The sequence below is a fragment of the Hyla sarda genome, chromosome 2 (assembly GCF_029499605.1).
Source record: "Hyla sarda isolate aHylSar1 chromosome 2, aHylSar1.hap1, whole genome shotgun sequence".
Lineage (NCBI taxonomy): Eukaryota > Metazoa > Chordata > Amphibia > Anura > Hylidae > Hyla > Hyla sarda.
The window spans coordinates 405653428-405676757 of record NC_079190.1 but is presented as its reverse complement, the minus strand read 5'-3'; positions in this window follow the sequence as shown (position 1 = coordinate 405676757).

The following is a 23330-nucleotide window of genomic DNA, read 5'->3' as shown; positions in this document are numbered from 1 at the left end:
AAGGAGGAAAAAATGAAAACCCAAAAATCGAAAAATTGCTGCATCATTAAGGGGTTAATATTGGAGAGGCTTAATGCAGCGTGACATCACGAGCCTCTGACGCAGCAGCCGATGTTCTTAACAAACTCCAGGTGCTGCAGGGAGATCGCGGGGTCCCAGCCACGGGCCCCCCCGTGATCAGACATCTTATCCCCTATCCTTTCTGATAGGGGATAAGAGGTCTAGAGGTGGAGTACCTCTTTAACCCCTTAAGGACTAAGCCCATTTTAACCTTAACCCCTTAAGGACCCAGCCCATTTATACCTTAAGGACCCAGCCATTTTTGAACATCTGACCACTGTCACTATAAGCATTAATAACTCTGGGATGCTTTTACTTTTTATTCTGATTCCGAGAATTTTTTTTGTGACATATTCTACTTCATGATAGTGGTAACATTTTGTCAATATTTGCATCATTTCTTGGTGAAAAATTCTAAAATGTTATGAAAAAATTTAAAATTTTGCATTTTTTTAGTGTTGAAGCTCGAATTTTTAAGGGACCAGTTCAGTTTTGAAGTGGATTTGAAGGGCCTTCATATTAGAAATACCCCACAAATGACCCAATTATAAAAACTGCACCCCTCAAAGTATCCAAAATTACATTCAGTAAGTGTGTTAACCCTTTAGGTGTTTCACAGTAATAGCAGCAAAGTGAAGGAGAAAATTCTAAATCGTCATTTTTTACACTCGCATCTTCTTGTAGACCCAGTTTTTTAATTTTTACAAGTGGTAATAGGAGACAAAGCTCCCAAAATTTTTAACCCAATTTCTCTCGAGTAAGGAAATATCTCATATGTGTATGTTAAGTGTTCGGCGGGCGCAGTAGAGGGCTCAGAAGAGAAGGAGCGACAATGGGATTTTGTAGAGTGAATTTTGCTGAAATGGTTTTTGGGGGGCATGTCACATTTAGAAAGCCCCTATGGTGCCAGAACAGCAGAAACCCCCACATGGCATACCATTTTGGAAACTACATCCCTCAAGGCACGTAACAAGGGGTCCAGTTAGCCTTAAAGCCCCACAGGTGTTTGACGACTTTTCACTAAAATGCAGTTTTTCCCCAAATTTACAATTTTTACAAAGGGTAATGGGAGAAAATGCCCCCCAAAATTTGTAACCCCATCTCTTCTGAGTATGAAAATACCCCATGTTAGGCTGTAAAATGCTCGCTGGCGAAATACAATGCTCAGAAGAGAAGGATTCAAATTTGGCTTTTTGAAAGCAAATTTAGCTGAAATAGTTTTTGGGGGGCATGTCGCATTTAGGAAGCCCCTGTGGTGCCAGAACAGCAAAAAATACCCACATGGCATACTATTTTGGAAACTACACCTGTTAAGAAATGTAACAATGGGTACAGGTGCCTCAACTACCCACAGGTGTTTGACGACATTTTGTTAAAGTTGGATGTGTAAATGAAAAAAAAAAAAAACGTTTACTAAAATCCTGTTTTTCCCTAAAATGAAATTTTTTTACAAGGGGTAATAGGAGAAAATGACCCTTAAAATTTGTAACCCCATTTCTTCTGAGTATGGAAATACCCCATGTGTGGACGTCAAGTGCTCTGCTGGCAAACTACAATGCTCAGTATAGGAGGAGCGCCATTGAGCTTTTGGAAAGAGAATACATTTGGAATGGTAGTCAGGGGCCATGTGCGTTTACAAAGCCCCCGTGCTGCCAGAACAGTGGACCCCCCCAAATGTGACCCCATTTTGGGAACTACACCCCTCAAAGAATTTAAGAATTTTTCATTTTCACGGACCACTGTTCCAAAAAATCTCTCAGACACCTGTGGGGCGTAAATACTCACTGTACCCCTTATTACATTACATGAGGGGTGTAGTTTCCAAAATAGGGTCACATATGGGGGGTCCATTGTTTTGGCACTATGGGGGCTTTGTAAACACACGTGGCCTTCAATTCTGGACAAATTTTCTCTTCAAAATCCCAATGGCGCTCCTTCTCTTCTGAGCATTGTAGTTTGCCCACAGAGCACTTTACAACCACATATGGGGTATTTTCTTAGTCAGAAGAAATGGGGTTACAAATTTCGGGGGCTTTTTTCCTATTTTCCCTTGTGAAAATGAAAAATGTAGGGTAACACCAGCATTTTAGTGAAATTTTTTTTTTCTTTTTCCCATCAAACTTTAATGAAAATTTGTCAAACACCTGTCAGGTGTTAAGGCTCACTATACCCCTTGTCATGTTCCATGAAGGGTGTAGTTTCCAAAATGGGGTCACATGTGGGTATTTATTTTTTTGCGTTTATGTCAGAACTGCCGTAAAATCAGCCACCCCTGTGCAAATCACCAATTTAGGCCTCAAATGTACATGGTGCGCTCTCACTCCTGAGCCTTGTTGTGTGCCCGCAGAGCATTTTACACCCACATATGGGGTATTTCCGTACTCAGGAGAAATTGCTTTACAAATTTTGAGGGTCTTTTTTTCCTTTTACCGCTTGTGAAAATAAAAAGTATGGGGCAACACCAGCATATTAGTGTAAAACTTTTCCTTTTCATAAGGGGTAAAAGGAGAAAAAGCCCCACAAAATTTGTAGTGCAATTTCTCCCGAGTACGGAAATACCCCATATGTGGCCCTAAACTGTTTCCTTGAAATACCACAGGGCTCCATGCGCATTTGAGGACTTAATTAGGGATTGCATAGGGGTGGACATAGGGGTATTTTACACCAGTGATTCCCAAACAGGGTGCCTCCAGCTGTTTCTAAACTCCCAGCATGCCTGGACAATCAGTGGCTGTCCAGAAATACTGGGATTTGTTGTTTTGCAACAGCAGGAGGCTCCGTTTTGGAAACACTGCCATACAATACGTTTTTAATTTTTATTGGGGGGGGGGAGTGTAAGGGGGTGTATATGTAGTGTTTTACCCTTTCTTTTGTGTTGGTGTAGTGTAGTGTAGTGTTTTTAGGATACATTCCCACTAGCGTGTTATGGTGAGTTTCCCGCTATGAAGTTGCGCTGCGGCGAAAAATTTGCCGCAGCCCAAACTTGAATCAGGAAACTTACTATAAACCTGCCTGTGTGAATGTACCCTGTACATTAACATGGGGGGCAAACCTCCAGCTGTTTCAAAAGTACAACTCCCAGCATGTACTGACAGACCGTGCATGCTGGGAGTTGTACTTTTGCAACAGCTGGAGGCACACTGGTTGGAAAACCTTCAGTTAGGTTCTGTTACCCAACTCAGTATTTTCCAACCAGTGTGCCTCCAGCTGTTGCAAAACTACAACTCCCAGCATGCACTTATCACTGAAGGGCATGCTAGGAGTTGTAGTTATGCAACAGCTGGAGGTACATAACTACAACTCCCAGCATGCCGAGACAGCTGTTTGCTGTTTGGGCCTGCTGGGATTTGCAGTTTTGCAACATCTGGAGGGCTACAGTTTATAGACCACTGCACAGTGATCTCCAAACTGTGACGCTCCAGATGTTGCAAAACTACAAATCCCAGCATGCCCAGACAGCAAACAGCTGTTTGGGCATGCTAGGAGTTGTAGTTTTGCAAGATCTGGAAGGATACAGTTTAGAGACCACTGCATAGTGGTCTCAAACTGTAGCCCTCCAGCTGTTGCAAAACTACAAATCCCAGCATGCCCAAACAGCTGTCTGGGCATACTGGGAGTTGTAGTTTTGCAACATCTGGAGGTCTACAGGTTAGAGACCACTGTATCCCTCCAGATGTTGCTAGGCAACTTACTGTCTTCCGTAGGATCAAGGGAGCCATCCTCTTCTGCCGCCTGACATCATCGCCCGCTGATCAATGTTGCCTGCTGCCTCTGGTGGGTAAGTGGATCTTCTGCCGTCGGTTCTCTTCTGTTTTCCCGTCCTGCCCTGCCTATTGTGGGTGGGCAGGACGGGGGGAAAACAAAAGTTAACCCCCCCGCCCCCGATCTGCTATTGGTCGTCGCTTCTGACGACCAATAGCAGGGATAGGAGGGGTGGCACCCCAGCCACCTCACTCCTATCCCGTCATGGGGATCGTAGGTGTCTTAGACAACCGCGATCCCCCTTATATTCCGGGTCACCATAGACTCGTATGACCCGGAATAGGCGCAAATCGCAAGTGTGAATTCACTTGCGATTTGTGCCGATCGCCAACATGGGGGGGTCTGATGACCCCCCTGGGCATTTGCGCAGGGTGCCTGTTGATCGATATCAGCAGTCACCCCGGTCCAGATTTGTGTATATGTGACTTTTTGATCGCATTTTATTACTTTTTAAGCAGTTTGATGTGATAAAAAAGCTGACATTTTTTACTTATTTTTTTTTAGGTTTACGCCGTTCATCGTAGGGGGATCATTAACATTATATTTTTATAGTTTGGACATTTACACACGCAATGATACCAAATATGTTTATTATTTATCGATTTTTTAATGCTTTTATGTATTAATATGGGGGAAAAGGGTTATTAAAAACTTTATTGGGGGAGGGGATTTTTTTTTACATTTATTTTACACTTTTTTAGTCCCCATAGGGGACATTAGATTGCGAATACTGTTCAATGCTATACATAGGGCATAGCAAAGATCGGTATTATGTGCAATCTTCTGCTCTGGTCTGCTGGAAGGCAGATCAGTGCAGAAGACCCCGGAGACGGATGAAGGCAGGTGAGGTAACCTCCATCCACCATCTTGGCAGTGCCGCAGGCGGTCAGATCAGCCATTATTAGTGCCGCAATGCCGCAGATGCCGTGATCTGTATTGATCACGGCACCTGAGGGGTTAATGGCAGACATCAGTGCAATCGCTGATGTTTGCCTTTACTGGCAGGTTCGCGGCTGCTGACAGCCACCGGAACCCACCGAGAATGGAGCGAGCACATCTCCTGTGCTCGTAAATGTATGGCGCTGTGCGCCAAGAGGTGCTATGCAGCACCGTACATTTACGGCACATGTCTTTAAGAGGTTAATGAATCAATATAACCTGGCCCTTGTTGGAGACATACAGGTTTTCCTGAGTATAGAAAATATATCCAAGTTTACCTTTGAGAAAGAGTAACCTGCTATCTATAAAGCTATGATAAAAAATGTAGATACATGGAGCATCTTTCAGTATATCCACTGAAGACAAGTTAGAACTGCCGCTATGGAACAATAAAGAAAAGTATTTATTTGGTAGCTTAGGAATCTTGTCTTCTTTAACCCCTTAAGGACTTAGCCCTATTTCACCTTAAGGACTCGGTCGTTTTTTGCAATTCTGACCACTGTCACTTTAAACATTAATAACTCTGGAATGCTTTTAGTTATCATTCTGATTCCGAGAATATTTTTTCGTGAAATATTCTACTTTAACATAGTGGTAACATTTTATGGTAACTTGCATCCTTTCTTGGTGAAAAATCCCAAAATTTGATGAAAAAAATGAAAATGTTGCATTTTTCTAACTTTGAAGCTCTCTGCTTGTAAGGAAAATGGATATTCAAAATACATTTTTTTTTGATTCACATAGACAATATGTCTACTTTATGTTTGCATCATAAAATGTATGAGTTTTTACTTTTGGAAGACACCAGAGGGCTTCAAAGTTCAGCAGCAATTTTCCAATTTTTCCAAAAAATTTCAAACTCGATATTTTTTAGGGACCAGTTCAGATTTGTAGTGGATTTGAAGGGTCTTCATATTAGAAATACCCCATAAATTACCCCATTATAAAAACGACACCCCCCAAAGTATTCAAAATGACATTCATTCAGTGTTTTAACCCTTTAGGTATTTCACAGGAATAGCAGCAATGTGAAGGAGAAAATTCAAAATCTTCATTTTTTACGCTCGCATGTTCTTGTAGACCCAATTTTTGAATTTTTGCAAGTGGTAAAAGGAGAAAATTTTTACTTGTATTTGTAGCCCAATTTCTCTCGAGTAAGCACATACCTCATATCTATGTAAAGTGTTCGGCGGGCGCAGTAGAGGGCTCAGAAGGGAAGGAGCAACAAGGGGATTTTGGAGAGAACATTTTTCTGAAATGGTTTTTGGGGGGCATGTCACCTTTAGGAAGCCCCTAGGGTGTCAAAACAGCAAAAAAAACAAAACACATGGCATACAATTTTAAATAAAGTGAGCCTTAATACCCCACAGGTGTTTCATGACTTTTGCAAATGTGAAAAAAAAAATAGCTAAAATGCTTGTTTTCCCAAAAATTTTACATTTTTAAAAAGGGTAATAGCAGAAAATACCCCCCCAAACTTTGAAGCCCAATTTCTCCCGATTCAGAAAACACCCCATATGGGGATGAAAAGTGCTATGCTGGCGCACTACACATCTCAGAAGAGGAGTAGTCACATTTGGCTTTTTGGAAGCAAATTTTGCTCTGGGGGCATGCCGCATTTAGGAAGACCCTATGGTGCCAGGACAGAAAAAAAAAAAAAAAAAAAACACATGGCATACTATTTTGGAAACTAGACCCCTCGGGGAACATAACAAGGAGTTAAGTGAACCTTTATACCCCACAGGTGTTTCACGACTTTTGCATATGTAAAAAAAATTGAAAATACCCCCCAAAATTTGTAACACAATTTCTCCCGAGTACGGTGATACCCCATATGTGGCCCTAAACTGTTGCCTTGAAATACGACAGGGCTCCAAAGTGAGAGTGCCATGCACATTTGAGGCCTAAATTAGGGATTTGCATAGGGGTGGACATAGGGGTATTCTACACCAGTGATTCCCAAACAGGGTGCCTCCGGCTGTTGTAAAACTCCCAGCATGCCTGGACAGTCAGTGGCTGTCTGGTAATACTGGGAGTAATTGATTTGCAACAGCTGGAGGCTCCGTTTTGGAAACAGTGGCGTACCTGACGTTTTTCATTTTTATTGGGGAGGGGAGGGGGGCTGTGTATATGTAGTGTTTTTTACTTTTTATTTTATTTTGTGTTAGTGTAGTATAATGTTTTTAGGGTACAGTCGCACGGGCAGGGGTTCACAGTAGTTTCTCGCTGGCAGTTTGAGCTGCAGCAGAAAATTTGCCGCAGCTCAAACTTGCAGCCGGATACTTACTGTAAACCTCCGTCCATGTGAGTGTACCCTGTACGTTCACATTGGGGAGGGGGGGGGACATCCAGCTGTTGCAAAACTACAACTCCCAGCATGTACGGTCTATCAGTGCATGCTGGGAGTTGTAGTTTTGCAACAGCTGGAGGCACACTGGTTATGTATCACTGAGTTTGTGACCTAACTCAGTGTTTCACAACCAGTGTGCCTCCAGCTGTTGCAAAACTACAACTCCCAGCATGTACGGTGCATGCTGGGAGTTGTAGTTTGCAACAGCTGGAGGCACACCGGTCGTGAAACTCAGTGATACATAACCAGTGTGCCTCCAGCTGTTGCAAAACTACAACTCCCAGCATGCACTGATAGACCATATATGCTGGGAGTTGTAGTTTTGCAACAGCTGGATTCCCCCCCCCCCCCTCCCCAATGTGAATGTACAGGGTACACTCACATGGGCGGAGGTTTACAGTAATTATCCGGCTGCAAGTTTGAGCTGCGGCAAATCCGCAGCTCAAATTGCCAGCGAGAAACTACTGTGAACCCCTGCCCGTGCGACTGTACCCTAAAAACTGAGTTAGGTAAAAAAAACTCTGAGTTTCACAACCAGTGTGCCTTCAGCTGTTGCAAAACTACAACTCTCAGCAGTCACCAACAGCCAACGGGCATGCTGGGAGTTGTAGTTATGCAACCAGCAGATGCACCACTACAACTCCCAGCATGCACTTTAGCTGTTTGTGCAAGCTGGGAGTTGTAGTTATACAACAGCTGAAGGTACACTTTTCCATAGAAAAAATGTGCCTCCAACTGTTGCAAAACTAAGTCCCAGCATGCCCATAAGGGAATGCTGGGAGTTGTGGTGGTCTGCCTCCTGCTGTTGCATAACTACAGCTCACAGCATGCCCTTTTTGCATGCTGGGAGCTGTTTCTAAGCAACAACAGGAGACTGTCACTCACCCAACTCCTGATCCACACTGCAGGTCAGTCCTTCACCGCGGCCGTAGCTCCTGGGGCCCCGATCCTAACATTGATGCCGGGGATCGGGGTCCCCAGCACCCGGGGTCTTCTTCCCGCACCCGCTCACGTCCTCCGGAAGAGGGGCGGAGCGGGTTGCGGGAGTGACACCCGCAGCAGGCGCCCTGATTGGTCGGCTGGTAAACCAGCCGACGAATCAGGGCCGTCGTGAGGTGGCATCAGTGCCACCTCACCCCTGCTGGCTATGGCTGTTCGGGGCCGTCAGAGGCGGCCCCGATCAGCCAGTAATTCAGGGTCATCGGGTTACTGGAGACCCGATTGACCCGGAATCGCCGCAGATCGCTGGGCAGAATTGTCCAGCGTTCTGCGGCCATCGCCGACATGGGGGGACATAATGAAAAAATTAGCTTCTATTTCCTGACTACAGAGAGCCTCAATAGGGGTGTAGAACACTTTGCTTTGTTCTAACACGCTTATGGAGTGTGCTGGGGTAGTGAAATAATGCTGTAATTCAGAATGACATGCAGATTACAGGCATCACTTTTAGAATCACTGCAGCAGAGCGGCAAAATGACAGAGTCTGTAGGTGGCATCAGTATGAGGAGACCATATAGTGGCTGAATGACACTACGTGGAGGGGTTGGCAGCATGAGGACACCATACAGTGGCTAAATGACACAGCGTGGAGGTGTTGGCAGCATGAGGAGACCATATAGTGGCTGAATGAAAAAGCTTGGATGTGGCTGAAGCATGAGGAGACTATATAGTGGCTGAATGACACAACGTGGAGGTGTTGGCAGCATGAGGAGACCATCCAATGGCTAAATAACACAGCATGGAGGTGTTGGAAGCACGAGGAGACCATATAGTGGCTGAATAAAAAAGTGTGGATGTGACTGAAGCATGAGGAGACCATATAATGGCTGAATGACACAGTGTGGAGGTGTTGGCAGCATGAGGAGACCATACAGTGGCTAAATGACAAAGCATGGAGGTGTTGGAAGCATGAGGAGACCATATAGTGGCTGAATGACTCAGCGTGGAGGTGTTGGCAGCATGAAGAGACCATACCTAAAAAAATGTTTAGGTCCAGACCAAGGCCCAGCAGCATCAGTAAACCATATATTGACTGAATGACAAAGCCTGGAGTTGGCTGAAGCATCAGGAGACCATGTAGTGTCAGAATGGCACAGCCTGGAGTTGGCAGCAGCAGCATGAGGAGACACTAGGGCTTCATAATACCTAATTTTTTAATTTAAATGGAAGATTTAGGGTAGCTAGTGCTACAAAAAAAATTTTTTAGACCCAGGCCCAGCAGCATCAGTAAACCACATATTGGCCCAATGACAAAGCCTGGAGTGGGCTGAAGCATCAGGACACCATATAGTGTCGGCAGAGGCATGAGGAGATCATGAGGATTTTAAAATTGAAATTAAGGATTTCAAAATTGAAGTTTCACTACTCTGCCTGACATACTTATTTTTACCTGTGTCCCAGATTCCAAAATTCCTTTATAATCAGAAAATGTTAGAATACCACCTGACATTCAAAAAAAGAAAATGATAGATATGTTATCTGAAGAAAATGATGCTTCATTAGATGACAATATGAGTATTGTGTGTTCCAGTGACATTAGCTCATCGGAAGAACAGGAAAACATGATACAACTTAATTCTGCAACTGAAGAACCACAACAAAGAATGAACGACTTAAAGCCTACTGGAACTGAGGAACTTCAAAATGGTAAATCTACCACCTGGGATAGTCAGTCAATTCCAACAGCCGGTGGTCAGTATCCACAGTTCTTTTTTTATTTTTTTTTGCTAGTCCTTGGCAATATTCCATTTATTACTGGTTTCAACATGGCAATAATGCTGGGAGAGTAACTCAAGGATATCTTCATGTTTCCTTAAATGCACAGTCAATATATGGAGACCATATAGAGGCTCAGTGACACAGCCTGGAGGTGGCTGAAGCATGAGGAGACCATATAGTGTCTGAATTAGACATGTGCAGAACCAAAAATGTCCTTTTTTTCCTTTTGTTTGTTTTCGTTTTTGAAAAATTTTCGGTTCTGTGAATATTCGGAATGCTGTGCATTCGTTATATTCCATTTTCGGATGCATCCGCGCACATTTTTGTTTTGTTTTCGGATGCATTCATTTCGGGAGGACAGTGGGACGGAGTTGCAGGACAGTCAGGCAGTTAGCTGGGTTACAGTTAGAAAGAGGGGTAGGGGAAAAAGTGTCAGGGAGGCTAGTCCTGAACTGGCACACCCCAACAAGTTTGTCCGCTTGGCAGATGAGGGGGATGCCATTACAGAGCTAGCAGAACTGCAGCAGGATACCGCCTCTGACCGCCAGGGGGGTGTCTGCTCCAGTAAGGAGGGAGGGAGGAGTACAGGGCAGGCCAGACAGGTACTAGTGGTGGGGGACTCAATTATTAGGGGGACAGACAGGGCAATCTGTCACAAAGACCGGGATCGCCGAACAGTGTGCTGTCTGCCTGGCGCACGAGTTCGGCACATCGCGGATCGGGTTGACAGGTTGTTGGGCGGGGCTGGAGAGGACCCAGCAGTCATGGTACATATTGGCACCAATGACAAAGTAAGAGGTAGGTGGAGTGTCCTTAAAAATGATTTCAGGGACTTAGGCCGCAAGCTTAAGGCAAGGACCTCCAAGGTAGTCTTTTCTGAAATACTACCAGTACCACGAGCCGCACCAGAGAGGCAGCGGGAGATCAGGGAGGTAAACAAGTGGCTCAGAAGCTGGTGTAGGAAGGAAGGGTTTGGGTTCATGGAGAACTGGGCTGACTTCGCTGTCGGTTACCGGCTCTACCGTAGGGACGGGCTGCACCTCAATGGGGAGGGTGCAGCTTTGCTTGGGGAGAAGATGGCTAGAAGGGTGGAGGAGTGTTTAAACTAGGGACTTGGGGGGAGGGAACCTACAGCAAAGAGGGGGAAGATAGTGTAGATAGAGAGGTGGGAATTATAAATGTACCTGGGGGTGGAGCGGAGGGAGGGGTTAGAATAGTTAATAGGAATAGGCTTCATAGGAAAATAAAACTTACACCCTTGAATCCCATTAACCCCAATAACATAAAGGATGGAAATGTAAAGTGTATGTTCACAAATGCCAGAAGCCTAGCAAATAAAATGGGGGATCTTGAGGCCTTAATACTGGAGGAACATATTGATATAGTTGGGGTCACTGAGACATGGCTGGACTCCTCGCATGACTGGGCTGTCAATCTGCAGGGGTTTACATTGTTTCGCAAGGATAGAATGAACAGAAAAGGTGGTGGAGTCTGTCTGTATGTAAGAAGTGGTATGAAAGTCAGTGTGAACGATGCCATAGTGTGTGATGATTCTGAGGATGTGGAATCATTGTGGGTAGAATTACAAAAGGAGGGAAATACTGAAAAAATAATATTTGGGGTAATCTACAGACCCCCTAATATCACTGAAGAGATAGAAGTTCGGCTTCATAAACAAATAGAGAGGGCCGCCCGGGCAGGTACAGTGGTAATAATGGGAGATTTTAACTATCCAGATATAGATTGGGGTCCGGGGTTGGCTAAAACTACAAAGGGGCGACAATTCCTAAATTTATTGCAGGATAATTTTATGGGCCAGTTTGTGGAGGACCCAACAAGAAGTGATGCCTTGTTGGATCTGATCATTTCCAACAACGCAGAGCTGGTTGGTAATGTAACTGTGCGGGAAAACCTTGGTAATAGCGACCACAATATAGTTACTTTTGACTTAAAATGTAGAAAACAAAGACAGGCGGGGAAGGCAAAAACATATAACTTTAAAAAGGCAAATTTCCCTGGGCTGAGGGCTGCACTACAGGACATAGACTGGGGGGAGGTGTTCTCAAATACTGATACAGAAGGTAAATGGGACATCTTTAAATTAACTCTAAATAACTATACAGCTAAATATATACCAAAGGGGAACAAATATAAACGATTGAAACTAAATCCTACATGGCTGACACATGATGTTAAAAGAGCAATAAACAGCAAAAAAATAGCCTTCAAAAAATACAAATCTGATGGGTCAGCGATAACATTTAAACAGTACAAGGAGCTTAATAATATCTGTAAAAATGTAATAAAAACAGCAAAAATTCAAAATGAGAGACAGGTGGCCAAAGAAAGCAAAACTAATCCTAAATATTTTTTTAGATATATAAATGCAAAAAAACCAAGGACAGAGCATGTAGGACCCCTTAATAATGATAATGGGGAGGTTGTCACAGGCGATCAAGAGAAGGCGGAGCTACTGAATGGGTTCTTTAGTTCTGTATACACTATGGAAGAAGGAGCTGACATTGGCCAGGTCAGTGCTGGTAACACATCATGTAATGTACTGAACTGGCTTAATGTAGAGATGGTACAAGGTAAGTTAAGTGATATAAATGTAAGCAAATCCCCAGGACCGGATGGACTACACCCAAGAGTTCTTAGAGAGGTAAGTTCAGTAATATCTGTACCCCTGTTCATGATATTTAGAGATTCTCTGGTGTCTGGTATTGTGCCAAGGGACTGGCGCAAGGCGAATGTGGTGCCAATCTTCAAAAAGGGCTCTAGGTCTTCTCCAGGAAACTATAGACCGGTAAGTTTAACGTGCATTGTGGGTAAATTGTTTGAAGGACTTATAAGGGATTACATACAGGAATACATAGGGGATAATAGTATTATAAGTGATAGCCAGCATGGGTTTACTAAGGATAGAAGTTGTCAAACCAATCTAATTTGCTTTTATGAAGAGGTGAGTAGAAGCCTTGACAGAGGAATGGCTGTGGATATAGTGTTTCTGGATTTTGCTAAAGCATTTGATACTGTCCCTCATAGTCGTCTGACAGGTAAGTTAAGGTCTTTGGGTTTGGAAATTTTAGTTTGTAACTGGATTGAACACTGGCTCATGGATCGTACCCAGAGAGTGGTGGTCAATGATTCGTACTCTGATTGGTCCCCGGTTATTAGTGGTGTACCCCAAGGTTCAGTACTGGGACCGCTGTTGTTTAATTTATTTATCAATGATATAGAGGATGGTATTAACAGCTCTGTTTCTATCTTTGCAGATGACACCAAGCTTTGTAGCATGGTACAGTCTATAGAGGATGTGCATAAGTTACAAGATGACTTGGATAGACTAAGTGTCTGGGCATCCACTTGGCAAATGAGGTTCAATGTGGATAAATGTAAAGTTATGCATCTGGGTACTAATAACCTGCATGCATCGTATGTCTTAGGGGGGATTAAACTGGCAGAGTCACTGGTAGAGAAGGATCTGGGTGTACTTGTAGATCACAGACTACAGAATAGCATGCAATGTCAGGCTGCTGCTTCCAAAGCCGGCAGGATATTGTCATGTATAAAAAGAGGCATGGACTCAAGGGACAGGGACATAATACTCCCCCTTTATAAAGCATTGGTACGGCCTCACCTGGAATATGCTGTTCAGTTTTGGTCACCTGTCCATAAAAGGGACACTGCGGAGTTGGAAAGGGTGCAGAGACGCGCGACTAAACTAATATGGGGCATGGAACATCTTAGCTATGAGGAGCGATTAAAGGAGTTACAATTGTTTAGTCTTGAGAAGAGACGTTTAAGGGGGGATATGATAAACGTATATAAGTATATTAATGGCCCATACAAAAAATATGGAGAAAAACTGTTCCAGGTTAAACCCCCCCAAAGGACGAGGGGGCACTCCCTCCGTCTGGAGAAAAAAAAGTTTAGTCTCAAGGGGCGACACGCCTTCTTTACCGTGAGGACTGTGAATTTATGGAACGGTCTACCTCAGGAACTGGTCACAGCAGGAACAATTAACAGCTTTAAAACAGGATTAGATACATTCCTGGAACAAAATAAGATTAATGCTTATGAAGAAATATAAAATCTCATCCCTTCCCCAATATCGCGCCACACCCCTACCCCTTAATTCCCTGGTTGAACTTGATGGACATATGTCTTTTTTCGACCGTACTAACTATGTAACTATGTAACTATGTAAAAAATGGATGCATTCGTTAAAAACAATGAATGCATTCGATAATTCTGCTTTTTGGTTCTGCACATGTCTAGTGATCCCTCAACATACGATGGTAATTCGTATGTTGAGGGATTCGTGCAATGTAAAAAAGTAAAGTCCTACTCACCTGTCCCCGCTACTCCCGATGGTGTCCCCGGGCCTCCGCTGGGCTCTCCTAGTCCTCTTCGGTACTCCGCTGGGCTCTTCTGGTCCTCTCCGGTCCTCTGTTGTCTGCCGCAAGGCCTTACTGGACCTCCGTAGCGACGTCATCACGTTACTGCCGCACGCCGTTCCTGTTGGATGATGGGACAGCGTGCGCGATGGCGTCATGAAGACGACAGAGGGAGACCCGTATGAAGGCCCCGGACCAGCCCAGGACCCACCGGAGGAAGGCCCGTAGCAGAGCGGAAAGGTGAGTGAACCTGCCCGGGCTGCTTCAACTGCTATCCGGCAGCAGCTTATGCATTATGCGCTGCCAGATAGCAGTTGATGCATTGCCCCGACATTCGGTATACTGATAACGAATGCATTTGTTGTTCGTTAACATGCATATTTGTTATGCGTTAGTTAACAAATGCATTCATTAACTGTATATTCGTATACTTTTTCGGGATCTTGTGATTTTTTTCTTGTGCATTCTTTTCGTAACGAACATCCAAAAACTGGAAAATTAGTTTAGTTCGTTACGAAACGAATTGCACATGTCTACTCTGAATGGCACAGCCTGTAGTTGGCTGAAGCATGAAGAGAGACTGTATAGTGTTTGAATGGCACAGCCTGGAGTTGGCTGAAGCATGAGGAGACCATATAGTTGATGAATGACACAGCCTGGAGCTGGAAGACATTAGGGAGTCACAATCCCTAAGATTAAAAGATGAATTTTGAAATTTTAATTGAAGATATAGGGTAACTAGTGCTATAAAAAAAAAAAAGATTTTGAGCCTCAGTAAACCATATATTGGCTGAATGACACAGCCTGGAGTTGGCTGAAGCATGAGGAGACCATGTAGTGTCTGAATTGCACAGCCTGGAGTTGGCAGAAGCAGAGGAGACCATTGAAATTTAAGATTTTTAAATAGAAATTTAAGATTTTTCACTTGAAATTGAGAATTTTGAAATTGAAATGTTAACTCCCAAGTTTTTGTGTCCTGGGCCCGGCGTGTGGGTACAAAGGACCATATCTAACAAGGAGTCACATGTCACATGACAGCACAATAACAGAGCCTGGAGGTGGCATCAGTATAAGAACAATATATAGTGGCTGAATGAGACAGACTGGAGGTGGCATCAGTATGAGGAGACCTTATAGTGGCTGAATGACTGCCTGGAGTTTCTGGCAGCATGGGGACACCATATAGTGGCTGAATGGCACAGCCTGGAGGTGGTTGAAGCAAGAAGAGACCATATAGTGTCTGAATGGCACAGCCTGGAGTTGGCGGCAGATGAGGAGACAATAGGGCCTCATAATCTCTAAGAATAAAAGATTAATTTTGAAATTTTCATTGAAGATGTATGGTACCCAGTGCTACCATAAACATACAGGTAATGTCCTAGGCCCATCAGCCTCGCTAAACCATGTAGTTGCTGAATGACAAAGACTGAAGCTGGCTGAAGCATCAGTAAACCATCTATTGGATGAATGGCACAGCCTGGAGGTGGCTGAAGCATGAAGAGACCATAAAGTGGCTGAATGACACAGCCTGGAGTTGGCTGAATCATGAGCAGAAACCATATAGTGGCTAAATGAGACAGCCTGGAGGTGGCAGCAGCAGCATCAAGAGTCCTGAAAGTGACCCGATTCAGACCTGCAAGAGGATGGAAGATGGCATCAATAGGCATCAGCCAACTGACTACATAGGATGCCTCTGTAGTAGGTCACTTTGTCCTCCCTCTCAGTGGGTGTAAGAAAGGCCCCTATATTGTGGCGGTAGCGAGGGTACAATAAGGTGGAGATCCAGAAGTCTTCCTGCTTTCGAATGGTGACAATTCGTCTGTCAATACGCAAGCAAGTGAGCATGCATCGTGCCATTTGTACAAGTGACTCAGAGGGACTCCCTGCCTCCATCTCCACTGCATACTGCCACTGTGTGTCTGGGTCCTCTGTCTCACCTTCCTCATAACCCCCTAGCTCTTCTGGCTGCTCCTGCTCCTCCTCTCCTGTCAGATTAATAGAAAATCCGACGATTTGGCAAAAACCTAAACTGTGCTCCACTGTGCCCCTCCTCCTCCAGTTCAGCCCCCACAGGGCTTATGTGAGTGCTCGCCCATAATCCTGGCGACTTACTAATAATGTGGCTTCCTCAAAAGGCCTGAGCAAACGGCAGGTGTCACGTATGAGCTGCCACAAGTTACACAAGGGAGTACCCCTATCTGCTTTGATCATTAAGAAATCGGTTATGGCTTTTCTCTGTTTGTACAGTTGGTCCAACATATGGAGGGTGGAATTCCATTGTGTGGCAACGACACAAATCTGACGATGTTTGGGGATACCGTACTGATGCTGCAGCTCTGGGAGGGTGTGCTTTGCGGTATATGAGTGGCTGAAGTGCCTGCAAAGTTTTGTTCCTATTATTAGGATGTCATGCAAATGGGGGGAACACTTCAGGAACTGCCTCACAACCGGATTGAATACTGGTGCCATGCTCAGGCGCATGGCTCAGCCTTCCCAGTAGCAGTGCAGACAAGATGTTCTTCCCATTATCAGTCACTTTGGTTCTCATTTCCAGTTTTCGTGGAATAAGCCATGCTCCAATTTCTTTATGAATGACTTTTAGCAGTCCCTCCCCTGTGTGATTCCGTTCGCCAAGGCAAACCATGTGAAGAACAGCGTGACACCACGGTGCCCTGCACACATGGTATGCTGAAGGGCCACTGAGACTTGTCTAGGCAGTGGAGGCTGAGGACACGGTGGAGGATGAGGAGGCGGAGTCGCACACTGTCACAGGACCAACGGCATGAGAGTGTGTAGGAGGAAGCGGTGTGACCTGTCCAAGTTGGTGTTGTGGATGTGCAGGAACCACATTCACCCAGTGAGCCGTAAAGGACATATATTGTCCCTGACCATAGTTACAGCTCCAGGCTTCGGCGCTGCCGTGCACTTTGGTACACACCAATGTTACGCCGAGCGCTCCGGGTCCCCGCTCCTCCCCGGAGCGCTTGCAACATCCTCGCTACGGCAGCGCCTCGGTCAGATCCACTGACCGGGTGCGCTGCGATACCGCCTCCAGCCGGGATGCGATTCGCGATGCGGGTGGCGCCCGCTCGCGATGCGCATCCCGGCTTCCGTACCTGACTCGCTCTCCCTCGGTCCTGTCCCGGCGCGCGCGGCCCCGCTCCCTAGGGCGCGCGCGCGCCGGGTCTCTGCGATTTAAAGGGCCACTGCGCCACTGATTGGCGCAGTGGTTCCAATTAGTGTCTTCACCTGTGCACTTCCTATGTATACCTCACTTCCCCTGCACTCCCTCGCCAGATCTTGTTGCCCTTGTGCCTAGTGAAAGCGTTCCCTTGTGTGTTCCTAGCCTGTGTTCCAGACCTCCTGCCGTTGCCCCTGACTACGATCCTTGCTGCCTGCCCCGACCTTCTGCTACGTCCGACCTTGCTTTTGTCTACTCCCTTGTACCGCGCCTATCTTCAGCAGTCAGAGAGGTTGAGCCGTTGCTAGTGGATACGACCTGGTTACTACCGCCGCAGCAAGACCATCCCGCTTTGCGGCGGGCTCTGGTGAACACCAGTAGTAACTTAGAACCGGTCCACTAGCACGGTCCACGCCAATCCCTCTCTGGCACAGAGGATCCACCTCCTGCCAGCCGGCATCGTGACAACCAATAGCCTCAAGAAATGGACTACCTTCTCTTCCACAAAATTGTGCAGGGCTAGTACTGCCTTTTTCACAAAGAAATGGTGGCTTGGCACTCTTCACCTCGGCTCGGCACAAGCCATCAGTTCTCTGAAAGGTGCAGAGTCCACAACTTGAAAAGGGAGGGAATATAGCACCAGAAACTTGGACAGGAGCACATTCAACTTCTGTATCATTGGATGAGTGAGGGCATACTGTTGTCTCTTGAACATGGCTTCGCCGATGGATTGTTGGAGGAATGGCTGACTTAAAGTAGGAGGAGCCGGAGTATCTGGAGCGACAGAAGGAGGGTATGACACACCGCTCCCTTCGGATGAGGTGGTGGAGCCTTGGCTGGCTGAAAGACAGAGCGGTGTGCCACTGGGTGATGCAGCAGGCTGGACCACTACATCGGAGCCACGGTTCTCCAAGGCTGCATTATGGTGGTGAAGCATCTGTTGACGCAGGGCTGGAGTATCAACATTGGGACCCTGGCCACGCTTCACCTTCTGCCGATATCTTGCACGTGGCTATGTGAACCTCCTCCAGATGTTTGATGAAAAATTGGCACACCGCTGATTAGCTGATTTTCCCACCAACAGTCTGTACTACTTCACTGCTACTGCTGCCGTCTACACTGTCTCCCGGGAAGGTAGGCTGCCACGAAGCAGGTGGTCTCCTCCGGGCACATTTGGCTCCAGAATTTCCACTTCTGCCACCATGCTGACTGGCAACCATGCTACCACCTTGCTGGCTCAGCTGCTGCCTCACGGGCAACCTGCAACTCTCTTCTCCTGATGATGATGATGAAGCCCCTTCTGCACTCGGCTCCCAATTGCGATCGGCTTCATCATCATCAACAAGTGTCTGCATGTCATTAATGTCCTCCTCAGGTTCCTCCACAGTGTCTGCTTCAGCACCCTGAACCCTGGCAACAACGCCTCCCACATCACTCCCCTCATCACTACTTGCCCGCCTAGCGGAGGAAGCAGTGGATGTCTCCTCCACTTCTTGGCTGGGCAGTAGCTGCTGACTGCTGATCATCCTCAGTGAATAGTGGAGTTAAACCCACAGCATAAGATACTTCTGTAGGGGAGGGAACAGCATAAGACAGAGGCAATGGGAGGACAGAGATTGCTCCTGGGCCATGCCAACTGAGGGTTGTGTCTGAGGAACCCAACGACTGTTGACTGGGGGTGTCAGATGACACTTGTGATGAAGTGGATGACCATGTTAACCAATCAATGACTAGTGTTGAGCGGCATAGGCCATACTCGAATTTGCGAATATTCGCGAATATATGGACGAATATTCGTCATATATTCGCGAATATTCGCGTTTTATTTTCGCATATGCAAATATTCGTGTTTGCGAAAATTAACATATGTGAACATTTGCATATACAAAAACCTGTACAAGCAAAAATTTGCATATGCGAAAATTAGCATATGCAAATGTTCGCATATGCGAAAATTCGCACACCAGTCTCACACAGTAGTATTAGAGCCTTCTTTACACCACACAAGCTGGAAGCAGAGAGGGATGATCACTGTGATGTGTACTGTGAAAAAAAAACAAAAAAAAAACGAATATTCATAATTACGAATATATAGTGCTATATTCGCGAATATTCGCGAATTCGCGAATAAAATTCGTATTGCGAATATTCGCGAGCAACACTATCAATGACGGCAGATGGGATGCTGGTCGAGACACGACCGCTAGCTGATACCGGGAGCTCAGGCCTCTTGCTGCGACTTCTGCTGCCACTCGCCCCTAGTCTGCTGCGACCTCTGGCTGATGAATTTAGGCCTCTGCCACTCCTCTGTGCACATCCTGGCACTTCTCTGCCTGACATACTTAGTGCCTATATGAGGGGAGTACAATACGCTCCACTAGGCTTAAAACTGTATTTTGTCTAGAACAGCGGCAGGTGTGTACTTTTGTCTGGCCTTTCACAGTAACTAGGTCCTTAAGACTTTAACAGGAACAAAATAGTACTCCACTTAGATTTATGTATGTGGTATGCACTTATGAGGGGAGTACAACGCGCTCCAGTATGCTTAAAACAGTATTTGTCTACTACACCAGCAGTTATGTATTTTTGGCTGGCCTTTTACATTAACTATTCCCTTGAGACTTTAACAGGAACAAAATGGTACACCACTTAGATGTTCACACAGATTACAATTCATGGAGGACAATACGCTTTTAGTGCTCTGCTCACCCTAACTGGCTGGCTACTATTAGCTTTTTAGTTGTTGTACACACCAGTGCTGCAGCACACAGTCACTGTGTACTACACCCAAAATTGTACTTTCTCTCTCAATCTCACTCCCTTCCCTATTAGTGCTTCTAGGCTGGATTTGGGCTTGAGGTGAATCACTGCTGTAATACACCCACAATTGCACTTTCTCTCTCAAATCTCACTCCCTTCCCTGTTAGTGCTTTAAGGCTGGATTTGTGCTTGAGGTTAATCGCTGCTGCAATACACCCACAATTGCACTTTCTCTCTCAATCTCTCTCTCTTTTCCCTATCAGTGCTTCTAGGCTGGATTTGGGCTTGAGGTGAATCGCTTCTGTTAAAAAGCTTTTCTGTGCAACACACACTGCTCTCTGTCCCCCTCTCTGCAATAGAATGCTGATGTGAGAGGCCGCAAGATGGCTGCTGATTATATAGGGCTGTGACATCACAGGGGTGGCTGGCTGCTGATAGGCTGCATGCTGCATGTGATTCAGGGTAATCCCGCCTACCTTTCTTCCCGCCTTCCCAGGATTCCTTGCCCCATGTCCTCACATGTGGATCTGCCATTTTAGATGCCCTGGAGCCTGGACCGCACTAAATGGAGTTTAATGAAGCGATTTGCACGATCGAATCACAGTGATATTCACATTTTGTATTGAATTTTTCCTGAAATTCTTAACAAATTCGGATTTGTCAGATTCGATTCACTCATCCCTAGTAAATATAATATTACGTTTGTCTGTCTTCAAGCATAACTCTTGAGATTTGAATTTAGCTGTGCATCTTTTTACTATGTACAAAATATGCAATTTTTTTCTCATGCTTCAGTACCTAATTTATAATTATACCTTCACCAGTCAACAAATTTAGCTGTTTACTAACAGGTGAACCGATCAGCAGCAACTGATTAAAAAGTTGCTACATGCAAAGTGAAGACCTCTGGAAGTTCTTAATTTAATTTTAAAGAAAAAGCGATTGAATCTAAAATAAAATTATATTCTCAATTTACAGTCATTTTTATAAAATAAAAGAAGTTACACAAAAATCAAACATTACAAGATATAAATAATGTCTGTCATTTACCTCTTTAGATTCCATGATAAATGCTGATCACAACATCTAGAAGCTACAATGACAGGTGCCAGTGGGTTCAGGAGCCTTATTGCCATCATGGGGGTCCAATGAGTTAAGATGGCATCCGGTGGCTTTCTTAATACATGCGTACAGAACATAGTATCTCTTCTTGCTCTTCAGACAGACTGTACAAGCAGAGCACCAATATCACTAATCAGCACTATGTTATTACATAGCATTAAAAAGTATAAGCAATCATGATATTGCTTGAAATAGTCTACTATAAGGACTTAAAAATTGAGACTGAAATAATCATCACCCTTTTCCCATAAAAAAGTAAACAAAAAAATATTTGGTATTGCCACGTGCAGAAATGTCTAATCTTTTTTTTTTCTTTTTTTTTTTCAAAATAAACATTTATTGTATTTTCACTCAGACGAGCATGGAGCAAAACATTGCAATGGAAATGCAATAGTACACAAGAGTGGTAATACAATGACAAAGGCAGCAAATGTCAGATTAACAAGCAATAAAACATATTACTACTGGAAGAAGCAATCCGAGCCTCCAAGTAGCCACTCGGATGGGAGAAAAAATTTGGTGTGGGGGGTGGGGAAGAGGGAGGGGGGGGAAGGATATAAGAGGGAAAAGGGGAAAAAAGAGAAGAGAAGAAAAGGAGAAAGGGAAAGGGAGGGAGAGAAAGAGAAGAGAGGAAGGGGAAGGTAAGAAATACTGAGTATAGTAGAAGTACAGGAAGAAAGAGAGAAGCATCCACAGCACAAGTACAAATACAAATGAAATCTAAAATGCGACTTACCATCCCCAGGCGGTCCCATCTCCGAGCCCACCCAGTGTGTCACCCAGGCAGGTCAGTCACATGCGGTAATAAGGGGAATGGGTGTGGGGGTTGGGTTTAAGGTGCAATAGCAGGAGGTTGTATGTGCATGGTCATAAATTCGGGCGAGGCGAGCAATGCTAGCCAAGGTGACCAAACTGCAGTGTATTTGCAGTAAGAACAATGGGAGTCAGCAAGAAGTTCCTCCATCATATGCAAGTAAGCTACTTCCCGAAGCCAAGACGAAAGGGTTGGTGGGGTAGAGGACCTCCAGAGATGGGGGATAACTGTTGGGGCCGCTAAAAGCAGGAAACCCAGAAGGGGTCTAACACCTTTAGGTACTGAACTCGGCAATATCGAGAGGAGGAGGGTGGCCGGGTCAAGGGTCAAGGGGATCTCAGTCATATTGTGAATAGTGTCTAGTACCTGGGACCAGTAGGTGGAAAGGGAAGGACAGTTAATCCAGATGTGTGTGATAGTCCCTCCCGGGGCCCCACATCTCCAGCATATGTTGGGCACTAGTGGGTAGAAGCGGGAGAGGAGATCTGGCACCCTATACCATCTCGTAAGGAGTTTGTAATTAGTTTCTTGCGCCTTACAGGATGTAGAGGTTGCATGGCATCACTTCACTGCAGTCGCCCACTCCTCGTCCGTTAGCGAGTGTCCTATTTCCGTCTCCCAAGTGCGTCGAAAAGGCAGTCGAGCATCCCTAAGGGAGTCCAAATAAAGTCCATATAGCACTTTGATCTTATGGCAAATGGGGAATGTAGAGACACATAGCCGCTCGAAAGGGGTCAGCGAGCGATGCAGCTGCAGAGACTCCCTGGAAGCCCTGTAAAAATGGCGCAACTGCGTGTATTGGAAACTATCTGCAGGGGAAGGGTCAACACCATCCAGGATCACAGCCAGCGGTTTTAAGTCAGAGGCATCCAAGAAGTCTCTGAACAGCACACCCGACATCCTTCTTCTGCCTAGGAATGACTTAGCTGAGAAGGCTCGGGGGAAGGCCACATTACAAAATACAGGAGAGAGGGGGCCATTAGATGACACTATGGGGGACCGTCGAAGGTATGATTGCCTCATCAGAGCAATTGAGGCCATGACCGGGGGCAAGGAGTTCAGGGTCGCCCCAGAAATAGCATGTTTAGGAAGCCACAGAAGAGCTCCGGGGTCTATCAGGGTTTCGGATGATTCTAGGGCAATCCATAGTTTCCGGTCTCTGCTATGAAAGCTGTCAAGAACTCTCGTTAGGACCGCAGAGAGATAATAGTGCTGACAATCTGG